This window comes from Mobula hypostoma, chromosome 5 (genome assembly GCF_963921235.1).
Source record: "Mobula hypostoma chromosome 5, sMobHyp1.1, whole genome shotgun sequence".
In the NCBI taxonomy this organism is placed as follows: domain Eukaryota; kingdom Metazoa; phylum Chordata; class Chondrichthyes; order Myliobatiformes; family Myliobatidae; genus Mobula; species Mobula hypostoma.
Window position 1 is genome coordinate 128,161,630 of NC_086101.1, and position 15,198 is coordinate 128,176,827.

Genomic DNA, 15,198 nt, shown 5'->3' on the forward strand with positions numbered 1-15,198 from the left:
TGATCGTCCATATCATATGATACAGCACATAATGATGATGACACTAGAAAATATTTGTAAAGTTCTCTAAGATATCTCTGAGGTAATGGAAGGTGTTATTTAAAAACCTTCTTGTAATTACTAACAATAAGAATAAACCAGACTTCTGTTGTTAAAAGCACAGTGAGGCTAATGTGCGCACTATGATTTACACAAGATTGTACAGCAGTTTCAGAAGACATACAAATATGAACAAATCTATTTGAGAGTCATAGCTTTTGATTAGTGTAACAAAATGACATCTCTCTGTCAGCACAGCCATTTTGCTAAAAACAAACTAAAGGTTGTGGAGTGATTTACCAACATCCGAAATGTGCAAGCCAGAATTCTGAATGGTCCCATTGGAGGACATATTGAACACTTGCATGTTTGAAATAAAAGCAAAGGAACATGAATGCAAGAAATTAAAGCATCATGGAGAATTATAGTACCAGAGGAGGACATTTTCCCTATCGTGTAAATGTTGGTTCAACAAAATCTTTTCAGAATAATCACACTGTCTAGTTGGTGGTCCATCACTGTGCACTTTTAAAGCAACACATCCATCACATTTGAGGGCAGCAAATTCCACATTCTCGTAACTCCTGGACCTCCCCAAGTCTTTCAACCTCACACACAATACATCGGGAAATTTGTTATACTGTCCTACTGCCGTTAAAAAACAAATTTCATGATGTATGTTATTGATATTAACACTGATTCTGATTCAACCCTTTAACTTTGATCGAAGCTCCCTGGTTTCTGTCTTCTCTGTTAAGTCTTTTAAATGCTCGCCTTATCATTTCATCATTTTATATAGCACAAACAATTCTTCCATATGTTCCCTTTGTTCAAAAGAAAAATACACTAACCTAGACAACATGTAACAATATTTCTCCATTTCTGGCTAAGTCCTTATGAATTTCTTTTTCGTCATCAGAAATGTATGATCTTATCTGTTAGCACATTAAACTTCATTGTGCACAGTTCTTCAGATGTGATCTAAGTGTTCTCTTATACATTTCCAGTATGACCTCCTGCTCTTCCGTTTCACGCTCTGTGTTGTGACATAGAATGAGCCACACAAAGACCAAAACTGTAGATGTAACAGGTATTATTTAGCACACAGAGAAAACTGGTGGGAAAATCTTGTGTCAGCATCTCTCTGAATTCAATGTGCATCAAACTTTTAAACACAAGGTTAACAGTAGATGATTAAATACAATTTCATTCATTATCATTTTAAAGTTCAGTTCAATAATTTGGGTCTGGTTAAATGGTTCCATAGAATTACATATTAATGATACAAACACGTCTTAATTGACAAGTCGAACTCTGAATATTCCAAATTTGTGTTGGAACAAAGTAGTTCAGATTCGTGATCTAAAACAGGGGTTCCCAACCTTTTTTATGCCATGGATCCCTGCCATTAACCAAGGGGTTCATGGACCTCAGGTTGGGAACTCTTGATCTAAAAGCTTTAAAGGACCGAAAATCCTCTATCACAGTTATGTCAGTGATGAGATTCTGGACACTATGATCACATTCGATGTGCTAAGTAGCAAAGTAGTTAGTCAGAAACCTTCCATAATCTTTGCCACAATGGTGTCAAACATTACCATTTGTGATGTCTGATTCTTGGATGGATATAGCCCTAAGATTGCTATACTGTCCGTATATCACAGGCCAGAAGACAATATTTCATAGGAGCAGAACTAGGCATTTCAGCCCATCGATTCTGCTCCACTATTTGATCATGGCTGATTAATTTTCCCTCTTAACCTTTTTCTCTTCATAATGCTTGACACCCTTACTAATCAAGAACCAATCAACTTGTGCTTAAGTAGACCCAATGAATTGATCTCCACAGCCATCTGTAGCAAAGAGCTCCACAGATTCACCACTTTCTGCCTGAAGAACTTCCTCATCATTTCTGTTCTAAAGATGTGACTTTCTATTCTGAGGTTCTCCCACTATTCGAGACATCCTCTCCATCTCTGTTCTATCAAGGACTTTTAGTCAACTTTGCCTCTAATTTCTTTTACAGATTTGCCGACCAACCATTACTCTGAGCAGGAAATTTTGACACATCCTAAAAACTGGCAGATGCTTTAAACAACACACATAAAAGTTGCTGGTGAACGCAGCAGGCAGGCAGCATCTCTAGGAAGAGGTACAGTCGACGTTTCGGGCCAAGACCCTTCATCAGGACTAACTGAAAGAAGAGCTAGTAAGAGATTTGAAAGTGGGAGGGGGAAGGGGAGATCCAAAATGATAGGAGAAGACAGGAGGGGGAGGGATGGAGCCAAGAGCTGGACAGTTAATTGGCAAAAGAGATATGAGAGGATCATGGGACAGGCGGCCTAGGAAGAAAGAAAAGGGTGAGGGGGGAAGCCCAGAGGATGAGCAAGGGATATAGTGAGAGGGAGAAAAAGGAGAGAGAGAAAAAGAATGTGTGTATATAAATATATAAATAACGGGTGGAGTACGAGGGGGAGGGAGATACTTTAAACGTTTTGTTTTGCAATATTCATACCCTAAATATTTAGTGAAAATTGAAAAATCACATATGTTTGATTTTATTTATTAATTGAAGGGTATAATGAAATATGGTGCAACAAAGAAAATCTTTCATGTTCTGTAATCTTTTTCTCGTCTGTCCAGATTAATTTCACATCCAGATGGAAGATATATCTTAATCCTCATTAGATCATCCAAGTATTCCACTTCCAGTCTGTTTCTGGATTTACATCTGACTGAATTCATAAGACTGAATCCTCATTCCAAGTTCAGCACTAGAAGCTTGAAATAGTCCAACAATGTCAAGAAGAAATGACAGCTCTTCAAATTCTTCATTTCAAAGCACATAGTCGAACGTATCAGTGAATGCCTTAATTGAACCTGTCTTAAATATTTTAGAAATCACAAATTTGAAATTGGAGCATTGCTACAGTATTTTTGAGGTAACACTTTTGTAGCAGTAGCTGAATATTTTTTGTCAGTTGTAAAACGTAGTCTTTTCCAAATTCAAAATTGGTTTCATTTGTAATTGCAACAGGAACAAAAGCTTGCCTTTCTTTTACCTCATCATCAGGAAATCAATTATCCAAATAATTATACCCATGCTGAATGAATCAAATAATAGATGTAGTATCAACATCAGATCTTTCACTTTGTCACTCCAATAAACAGTATTGCCAAGAAGCTGTAAATGTAATTTGTTTATTTTTGCTCTTGCATATGGTAGTACTTAAATTATATTGAAACAGGTTTTCTGAAGCAATTTGCAAAGAGGTGCCAGATCATTAAGGAGAGTTAATGATACTTGATACTGTGGATTGGTCAAAATAACAACGATATTAACATAAATTTGAAAATTATATCAGCATAATTTCAAAACTATATTAACATAATTATTATGTTAATAATGTTATATATTAATATTATATAAAAGAGTATTCCAGCTGCATTGCAACAAAGGCAGGAGCATTTCAGTTAATGTGTGGCAATGCACCCGAACAGCCTAGATGGAACAGTGCTTTTAGTAGTCAGCAGGTCCCCCTCATTCAACTAAATAGCAGTACTTCAGGCCCAGAGCCATCAAACTCTGCACATAAACTAACCTCAAACATAGGAAAATCTGCAGATGCTGGAAATCTAAAGCAACTTACATAAAATGCTGGAGGAAGGGTCTCGGCCCGAAACATCGACTGTTTACTCTTTTCCATAGTTGCTACATGGTCTGCTGAGTTCCTCCAGCATTTTGTGTGTGTAACATAGATGAACTTTTTCACTCCTTGGATCATTTCTGTAAAACACCTCTGGAACCTCTCCAATACCAGTACATACTATACTTTCTTAGATATAGGTGGGCAGAGGTGGCAAAACTGCTCACAATACTCCAAATGTGGTCTGACCAATATTTAATACAGCATCAACGTTCCTTACTTGCTTTTATATTCTAGTCCTCTCAAAATAAATGCTAATGTAGCAGTTGACTTTCTTACTACTGATCCAACCTACAAGTTAACCATTAGGAAACCTGCACCAGGACCACCAAGTTCCTTTGCATTTCTGATTTCTGAATTTGCTCCCCCATTAGAAAAGGTGCATGACCATACAATTCCCTGCATTATTTTCCATCTGCCCTTGCCTTGTCTAATCTATACAAGTCCTTCTTCAGACTCCCTGCTTCCACAACACTGCCAGTATCTCCACCTATCGTACCATCCACAAACTTGGTGCAACACTATTAATTCCATCATCTAGATCATTAACATATAACATGAAAATTAGCAGTCCCAACACCGAATTTTATGGAAAACAACTGGTCATACACAGCCAAATAGAAAAGGCCCCTTAATTCCCACTCTTTGCCTTCTGCCAGTCAGTCAACCTTCTGTCCATGTTGATCTCCCAGTGGCCACACATTTTAATTCCATGTCCCATTCTCATTCTGATATGTCTATCCATGGCCTCCTCTACTGTAAAGATGAAGCCACACTCAGGTTAGAGGAGCAACACCTTATATTCCGTCTGGGTAGCCTCTAACCTGATGGCATGAACATCGACTTCTCTAACTTCCGCTAATGCCCCACCTCCCCCTCGTACCCCATCCGTTATTTATTTATATACACACATTCTTTCTCTCTCTCTCCTTATTCTCCCTCTGTCCCTCTGACTATACCCCCTGCCCATCCTCTGGGTTTTTTCCCGCCTCCCCCTTTTCCTTCTCCTCTCATATCCCTTTTGCCAATCACCTGTCCAGCTCTTGGTTCCATCCCTCCCCCTCCTGTCTTCTCCTATCATTTTGGATCTCCCCCTCCCCCTCCCACTTTCAAATCTCTTACTAGCTCTTCCTTCAGTTAGTCCTGACGAAGGGTCTCGGCCCGAAACGTCGACTGTACCTCTTCCTAGAGATGCTGCCTGGCCTGCTGTGTTCACCAGCAACTTTGATGTGTGTGGCTGTTATCTTGTTTAGTATCCTCAAATGCAGCATCTTGTCAAAGGCCTTCTGAAAATCCAAGTAAACAACATCGACTGAGTCTCTTTTGTCTATACTGCCTATCATTTTCTCATTGAATGCCGACGGATCTGTCAGGCAAGATATCCCCCTGAAGAAGCCATGCCGAGTTCCGCATATTTTATTGGTTGCCTCCAAATACCCTGTAACCTCATCCTTAATACTGGACTCTAACATCTTGCCAACCATTGAACTCAGTCTTACTGGCCTATATTTTCCTGTATTTTGTCTCCCTTCCTTCTTAAGTAGTGGAGTGACATTTGTGATTTTCCAGTTCACTGCAAACATTCTAAAATTTAGCGATTCTTGAAGGACCACTACTAATGGATAGTAGCAGGTAGTGCAGTGTCTTATGGCCTGGGGGAAGAAGCTGTTTCCTATCCTAACTGTTCTTGTCCTAATGCTCTGGTGAATCCTGCCGAACGATAGGTGGTCAAAAAGATTGTTGGATGGATGGGAGGGTTTATTGATAATGCTAGTAGCTCTGTGTACACAGTGCTCCTGATAAATAACTTTGATACAAGGAAGAAATACTCCAATAATCCTCTCAGCAATCCTTTGCGGGGACTTGTAGTCAGATGTTTTGCAATTCCCCTACCAGACAGTGATAAAGTTGGTCAGGACACACTCAATGGTGCTTCTGTAAAAATTAGTTAGAATGGGGTAGGAGCTTCGCTTACCTCAATCTCATCAGGAAGTGCAGAGGTGGTGTTGACGGACCAGGTGAGATCATCTGTTATGTGCAAACCAAGAAACTTAACTCTCTCCATGTAGGTGCAGTGAGGAGTGGTCAGCATGCATCAAAGCAAGTGAAAAAGAATTCAGCCTATCAGGAAGATTGGCATTACTGTTGTTGACATGCAGGGTAGACTTCTAGTCCATTATATTCTGAATGCCCTGCCACATGTGTCTTCTGTCTCTTGTGTCACAGAATTGGCTGTACTCTCTGTGAACAATTCTGTTTTGCCTTCCTAATGGTGCAGGTTGATAGGTTCTTGTTTGTCAGTATGCCAAAGTTTATGGGGAGCAGGCTGGATAATGGAGTTAAGAGGGATAATAAGTCAGCCATGATGGAAAGTTAATGCAGACTTGATGGGACATATGGCTTAATTCTGATTCTATGCTTCGTGATCTTATTGTAACCCCCTCACTGGATCTGTATGCAAACTTTGCTCGTTAGTTGGCTCTACTAATAGCCACGAGATTCCGCGGTGAGAAGGCCACCTTTCATAAACATATATACGTCTAGAGTCCGTATGATTTGGGGTTCAACCAAACAGGAACACGGTGATATTCCAATTAAAGAAACCTAGATTTGAGCAAATGCTGCCCATAAGCAATTGTCGGTCTGAAAGAAATAACAGATCGAACATTGCATACAATTATAAAGAAATTATATTTGCAAATTTCAGCTTTATCAAACAGTTCGTTGGAAAAAGAAAAGGAAAAAAAAATTAAAAGGCCCATTAAAGTTCACCCAGTCCAAATGTGCATATAAAGTTGGAGATCATCTTGAAATTACTGTCTTATTCACATGCTGGACTCACAGTCCGCATGAAAGCATGCACCACCTTCCGAACTGTAATCGTCATTCAACTATGGCTCTCTGATGTTCACATTGTTACACCTGTCAAATTCTAACTGTGCTTTAAGAGCATCTTTCTTATTTTATATAGTGCATGCATTCAAGTATAACACTTCCTTTACTGTATTCACCACTTCCATTGCCAATTTTGTCTCTGTGTGGCTTGAAGTTAAATTCTTATCCCTTTCTAAAACTTGTACATTATTATTTACTCTGGAGATTTCACTAACCTCCCCTGCACTCTCTTTCCCTTTTAGGTCAGTTTACAAACTTTATATCTTTAAGTGGCCTTCCACTGTGAGCTGGTAGCCTACTCTCATTACAAAGAGCTTGTTCGTTTACACAGCTTTCCATGTAATTTTAGTACTGTTTAAAACTAATAGGCTACATGTGAAAAAAGTTTGAAGGCTGCTTGCTGAAGGCTATCACACACACTATATTGTAGCTGCTGCCTCTAGATACATTGATCAAACAGGGAAATATCCACCCATGACTGTGTGGCTAGGCACAAATACAATCTATAAATTTGCTGATGATACAACTATTGTAAGAATTTCAGATGATGAGGAGAGGGCATACTGGAGTGATTTATATCAGCTAGTTGAGTGATGTTGCAGCAACAATCTTGCACTAAACATCAGTAAAACCAAAGAACTGATTGTGCTTCAGAAAGGGTAAGATGAGGAAACATACACCAGTCCTCGTAAAGGGATCAGAAATGGAAAGCGTAAGCAACTTCAGGTAGGATCCTGGGTGTCAAGAACTCTGAGGATCTATCCAGGACCCAACATATCGAAGCAGCTACAGAGGCTATATTTCATTAGGATTTTGGGAGGCTTGGCAAGTTACCAAAGACACTCACAGATTTGTACAGATGTAATGTGGAGAGCATTTTAACTAATTGCATCACTGTCTGGTATTGGGGGGTGGGAGTGGGCAGCTACTGTATAGGATCAAAAGAAGCTGCAGAGAGTTGTAAACTTAGTCAGTTCCATCATGGGCACTAGCCTCTGTAGTATCCAGGATATCTTCAAGTAACAATGTCTTAAAAAGGCAGCACTCATTATTAAGGACCCCCATCACCCAGGTCATGCTTTGTTCTGATTGTTACTATCAGGAACGAGGTACAGGAACCTAAAGGCACACACTCAGTGTTTCAGGAACAGCTTCTTCCCCACTGTCATTTGATCTCTGTATAGATATTAAAGCCATGAACACTACCTCACTACTTTTTTATTTCTATTTTTGCACTTTTTTATTTAACTATTTAATATACATATACTTACTTTAATTCATGCTTTTTTTCTATCATTATGTATTGCATTGTACTGCTGCCACATAGACAATAAATTTCATGACCTATGCTAGTGATAGTAAATCTGATTCTGATCTTGCCTTCTTAGCCACATTATCTACTTGTCAGGCTACACTCCAAAACCCCTCTAATTTTAACGTGGGTAGCAGCTTCTCTGTTTCTCAAAATCAATTGTTTGTCCTCCTTAAGTACATTTGTCTCTGTTATGCCAGCCTGCATGTCATCTTGAGACAAGAATTTTCTGTCTCAAAATCGATTCACTGCCAATTTTGATATCAGTGATTTTTGTTTAACAAACATTTACATACATAAGCACAAAACTCTAGGGCCAAGTTCTATTCTCTTTGGAAATCTACAGTGGAGCCCACCAGATACTCCACCATCAATCAACAATTACCTTCTGTTGCTGTGCAAATTCTTAATCTAGCTTTCCTCTTGCTTTTTCTTTCTTTTTAAATCTTTTTATTGAGTAAGTATACAAAAAAGGTAAGCCATATAAACATTAATACAATGTTAAAGTATAATAAAATTCCAAAAGATAACAATACCAAAAAGAAAATACTACAAACAATGTAATTTAAGCATAAGAAACCAAGATAACATAATAGTATACTAGATTTTATATATATCAATGGAAAAAAAGAAAAAAAAAACCCCAAAAAAAACCCACCGTGCAACTAACTAAAAGCAAAGCAAAGCAATGGGCTAACTTGAAACCAAACAGAGTTAAACTTAAAATCACGTCCTCAATCCCGACCTCCATTAAAACAGTGAAAAAAAACAAGAAGGGTAAATATTACATTAAATGAAAATATCGAATAAAAGGTCCCCAAATCTGTTCAAATTTAAATGAAGAATCATAAAGGTTACTTCTAATTTTCTCCAGATTCAAACATAAAATCGTCTGAGAAAACCAAAAAAAGGTAGTTGGAGCATTAAGCTCTTTCCAATGTTGTAAAATACATCTTTTCGCCATTAAAGTAAGAAATGCAATCATTCTACGGGCTGAAGGGGAAAGATTACTAGAAATTTTAGGTAGTCCAAAGATAGCAGTAATAGGGTGAGGAGAGATATCTATATTTAATACCTTAGAAATAATATTGAAAATATCTCTCCAAAAAGTTTCCAAAGTAGGGCAAGACCAAAACATATGAGTTAAAGAGGCTATCTGCCCCGAACATCTATCACAGAAAGGATTAATATGCGAGTAAAAACGCGCTAACTTATCTTTGGACATATGTGCTCTATGCACCACTTTAAATTGAATTAGGGAATGTTTAGCACAAATAGAAGAAGTATTAACTAATTGTAAAATCTGCCCCCAATCATCCACAGAAATGGTAAGCCCCAATTCCTGTTCCCAATCTACCCTAATCTTATCAAATGGAGCTTTCCTAAGTTTCATAATAATATTATAAATCATAGCCGATGCACCTTTCTGACATGGATTAAGGTTAATTATCGAATCTAAAATATATATAGGAGGAAGCATTGGAAAGGAAGAAAGTATAGTACTTAGGAAATTTCTAACTTGTAAATATCTAAAAAAATGTATTCTTGATAAGTTATATTTATTAGATAATTGTTCAAAAGACATAAGGGAACCATCTAAAAATAAATCCAAAAACCGTAAAATACCCTTAGTCTTCCAAGTTTGAAAAGCGCGATCCGTAAAAGAGGGAGGAAAAAATATGTTACCTAAAATAGGAATCGCTAACCCGAATTGATTAAGATCAAAAAATTTTCTGAATTGAAACCAAATACGCAAAGCATATTTAACGATCGGGTTAGAGACCTGCTTAAGGCGTTTCGAATCAAAAGGAAGAGATGAACCTAAAATAGAACCAAGTGTATAACCCTGAACAGATTGTAATTCCAATGCTACCCATTTAGGAATAGATAGTATATCCCGGTCAAGTAACCAAAATTTCATATGTCGAATATTAATAGCCCAATAATAAAATCTAAAGTTAGGTAATGCTAAACCTCCATCTCTCTTAGCTTTCTGTAAATGTATTTTACCCAGTCTCGGATTCTTATTCTGCCAAATAAATGAAGAAATTTTAGAGTCGACTTTATCAAAAAAAGATTTAGGAACGAAAATTGGTAATGCCTGAAACACATATAAAAATTTTGGCAAAAAAAACATCTTAACTGCATTAATACGACCAATCAAAGTTAAATATAAGGGAAACCATTTAGATGAAAGTTGAGTAATATGGTCTATTAATGGTAAAAAGTTAGTCTTAAATAAATCTTTATGTTTACAAGTAATTTTAATCCCAAGATATGAAAGGTAATTATTAATCAATTTAAATGGAAATTTATAATATAAGGGAAGATATTTATTAATCGGAAAAAATTCACTCTTACTAAGATTTAATTTATAACCTGAGAAAAGACCAAATTGTGCTAATAACTCTAAAACAGCAGGAATAGATCTCTCAGGATTAGAAATATATAAAAGTAAATCATCAGCATAGAGTGATAATTTATGGGACTTTAATCCCCGAGTTATCCCAGTAATATTTGAAGATTCTCGAATAGCAATTGCAAGAGGTTCTAATGCAATATCAAATAATAGGGGACTAAGAGGACAGCCTTGTCGAGTACCACGAAAGAGAGGAAAAAAAGGTGAGTTTAAAGAGTTAGTACGAACCGAGGCTAGAGGGGAGTGATATAACAGTTTAATCCAGGATATAAATTTCAAGCTAAAATTAAACATTTCAAGCACCTTAAATAAATAAGGCCATTCTACTCTATCAAAAGCTTTCTCGGCATCTAAAGAAATAACACACTCAGGAACATTTTGTGAGGGAGTATAAACGATATTTAACAATGTACGAATATTATAAAAAGAGTAACGACCTTTAATAAAACCCGTTTGGTCTTCCGAAATAATAGAAGGAAGTACTTTTTCTAGTCTATTTGCTAATAACTTAGAAAAAACTTTAGAATCAACATTTAATAAAGATATTGGTCTATAAGATGCACATTGAGCAGGGTCTTTATCCTTCTTTAGTATTAAAGAAATTGATGCTCTATTAAAAGATTCCGGAAGTTTACCAAGTTTCAAAGAAGCCTCAAAAACCTTATAGAGCCAAGGAATCAATAAAGAAGCAAAACATTTATAAAATTCAACAGTAAACCCATCAGGGCCAGGAGCTTTCCCCAGATTCATAGAAAAAATAACATTCTTAATCTCATCCATTGTAATGGAAGTATCTAATAAAGAAGACATATCCTGTGAAATCTGAGGAAAGTCTAACTTATCTAAAAAATCATTCATATATTTAGAATCTCGAGGAGACTCTGATTGATATAAAGAAGAATAAAAATCACAAAAGGTTTGATTAATCCCCACATGATCCAATATCAATCGATCATTTTGGTTATAAATCTGATTGATTTGAGATTTAACATAATTAGATTTCAATTGATTAGCCAGCAGCTTGCCAATTTTATCACTGTGAACATAAAAATCACTTCTTGTTTTCTTTAATTGGTTTACAATCGAGGACGAGAGTAGTAAACTGTGTTCCATTTGAAGTTCAGTTCTTTGTTTGTATAGCTCCTCAGAAGGAGCCATAACATATTTCTTATCAATTTCTTTAATCTTGTCCACAATTGCCATCTCCTCCTGCTTCTGTTTCTTCCTCAAAGCAACGGAATACGAAATAATCTGACCCCGAATATAGGCTTTAAAAGTGTCCCAAAGAGTGTTAACCGAAATATCTTCTGTATGGTTAATTGTAAAAAAAAGCTCAATCTGTTCATTCATAAAATTAACAAAGTCCGAGTCCTGAAGCAACAGCGAATTAAAACGCCATTGTCTATTGTTCGGTATATTGGCCATAATTTTAATAGAAAGCTTAAGTGGAGCATGATCCGAAATGGTTATAGAATCATAATCACATTTAATCACTGAAGGAATGAGACGAGAATCAATAAAAAAATAATCAATTCTTGAATAGGAATGATGAACATGTGAAAAAAAGGAAAAATCTTTTTCCTGAGGATGCAGAAAACGCCAAATGTCCGTCGACCCAGAATCAGAAAGGAAAAAATTAATCAAATTTGCAGATTTATTAGGTAAAGTCTGTAAAGGAGCCGAACGGTCCAAAGCTGGAGATAAACAGGTATTAAGATCTCCGCCCCAAATCAATGAAAACTCGTTCAAATTCGGAAACTGATCAAACAATGATTTATAAAATTCCGGACAATCCATATTAGGAGCATAAACATTAACCAAAACTACTTTTTTATTAAATAGTAAACCACTAACCAATAAAAATCTACCATTCGGATCAGAGATAATATCCTGTTGTATAAAAGTAACTGAGGAATCTATAAAAATAGAGACGCCTCGAATCTTAGCATTGGAGTTCGAATGAAATTGTTGTCCCTTCCAGAATTTGAAAAAACGTAGTCTGTCCCACCTCCGTACATGGGTCTCTTGTAAAAATAAAATTTGTGCTTTAAGTCTCCGGAACACTTTAAAAACTTTTTTTCTTTTAATAGGATGATTAAGACCATTAGTATTCCAGGAGACAAAATTAATAATAGACTCCATAAATCCTAAAGTCAACCCACAACAAGGAGGATTGACAATAGGCGCGACCCACAAACCCGGAGAGGAAACAGAACATACAAAAGATACCGGGGAAAAGGACGCAACCAGTACTTCAATAATGTATATAGCCCAAAGAAAAACAAACTAAAACGTGAAACCCCTCCCGCCACCCCCCAGCCCAAGACCCCAAGGCAAAATCTAAAGCAGACCCGCCAGAAAGAAGCAAGCGCTAAAACTACCCCCATGACTTCCGGTATACGCTCCCTAAAAAAAAGGTATAAATATGAAAAGGATCAGCTAATTGTAAAACAGTAAAAAAATAAGTAAAAAAAAAGTTAGCTCAATTAGAATACACACAGAACAGAACAAAAGCCGGAAAATATATATTAAAAAAAAACCACAATAAACCTCAAACTCATGAATAGACACAGCAACAAAAAAAAAATAGGATTATTAACATAAAGTGATTATAAAAAGCAAAACAGAATAAAATTTAAAAAAAACTACAAAATTTAAGGCCGCACAGGAAATACGTAAGATGACAAAAGGGAAGTAACCACCCAGAATCCCCTGGGAAAAGAAAGAAATGACGCAGTTAAAAAGAAAGTTTAGCAGCCATATTAAGAAATCGAAAGTAAACTTTTCTGCCCAAATAGGGCACAGAAAAGTTAAAACCAACCAATTCACAGCCTCCGATCAACGGAGAAAATTAAAAAGAAGGCAATTAAGATGTTGGAGATGAAAGTTGATCCAGATAACTCTGGGCATCCGATGGAGAATCAAAAAAACGAAGGGCTCCATCTAACATGCGAATCCTTAGACGTGCAGGGTACAGCAGCGCTGGTCTTAAATCCATCTTATAGAATTCCGACATCACGGATCTGTAACGGACCCGTTGGTCCCAGATTGGTTTACTGAAATCTTCCACGAATCGGAACTTAAGATCCGAAAAATCAATGAAACCTTTAGATCGAGCGAATCGGAACAGTCTCTCCTTGTCTTGAAAGTAATGAAAACGTAAGATAACATGCCTAGGTCTATCTGACCTAGACGAGTATGATGGGATTCTGTGAACACGATCCAGTAGCGGTGGTTGGTCAGGAAATACAGTAGGGAATGCATCTTTTAAAAGTTGGGAGAAATATTTCATGGGGTTGTTAGCTTCAACGGCTTCCCTCACGCCAATCATTCGTAAATTCTGCCGTCGCATTCTAGATTCCAAGTCAGAGTTTTTAAAAGTCAAAAAGTCAAGTTTCTTCTTCATTACATTAATTGTTTCTTCGATTTTCCCCATCTTAAGCTCACTTTGTTGCGCGGATTTTTGAAGATCAGATATAGCCGACTGATGTTCCGCAATACATGTTTGCATCTTATCAATTAAATCGGCAATTTTCTGGAAATTAGTTGAGATTTCCGTATGAATCAGGTCTTTAACAAAGCCTGCAATTTCCGTACGAATCATCTCCCTAACAGAGGTTGAAATTTCCCTCTGAATTAACTCCGATATCGCTTTCAAAGTCACCGGTGATTCAGTCGGAGGGAGATCCGTAGCTTTCGGTTTAACCGGAGGTTTACCATCCTTGCCGTCTTTCCCGTTCTTAGACATAGCAGATCTAAGTATCATCCAATTGTCAGAGAATTCAGTTTAATTCAAAGTATTGTAAAAATTGATGCCTTAATGGTTAATTAAAGTATAGCTGACCATAGAGAAAAAAACTCAGAGGTAATGGAGCGAGTCAAGAACGCGACTTCACTCCATGAGCGCTACCGGAAGTCCCTCGCTTTTTGATTCATCTTTAATACCTTTATTTGCCTTCTTCATGAGATCTTGTAAAATGATTTTGCTAAAACTTATGCTTACTAAATTAAATGATCTACTCTCATTGGCCTTCCAGAATAACTCCTTTAAAACTTCAAGTGTTAGTCAAGACATAATTTATTCTTACCAATTCCATGATAACTACACTTAGTTAGCTTCTGCTTCCCCGAGTGATGTCAGAACTTCTTTACAATTTCTCATTGCTAAAGTTATACTGAGCTGACTGTATTTATTTGCTTAGTCCTCTTTACTTTTCTTAAGCAGTGTTTTTATCCTTGTAACTTTCCAGTCCTCTGGCACTAGGCCTGTATCCAAGCCATTAGAAGACTGTATTTTCTAATGTTATAATGTGTTACTTGCCCCATTTCAGACACTAGGAGACATCAGAATGACCTTGATGATTTATCCACCTTAATAAGTCCCCTGTTCCTCCATTCATTATTTTCAATACTTTTCAACATATTCTTCTAATTGGCCAATGTGAATATCACCTCCTCTTCTGCAAAGATGAAAGCAAATGATTCTCTCAAGCCTTTGCATTTGTACTGTTTCCGCATTCAGAAAACCATATCAGTCTCTAAAACAACAAACTTTCCTCTCTAACACCACGAGAAATAGGAACAGGAATAGGCTAATTGAGTCTGTTCCACCATTCCATCACGACTGATTTATTATCCCTCTCAACCCCTCTCACCTGCCTTTTTCTCAAAACCTTGATTATCTTACGTATCAAAAACTTATTAACCTTTGGTTTAAATATACCCATTGACTTGTCCTCTGCAGCTGTCTGTGGCAATAATTCATCATCCTCTGGCTAAAGAAATTCTTCCTCATCTCTGTTCTGAAGGGATTCTTATTCTATTCT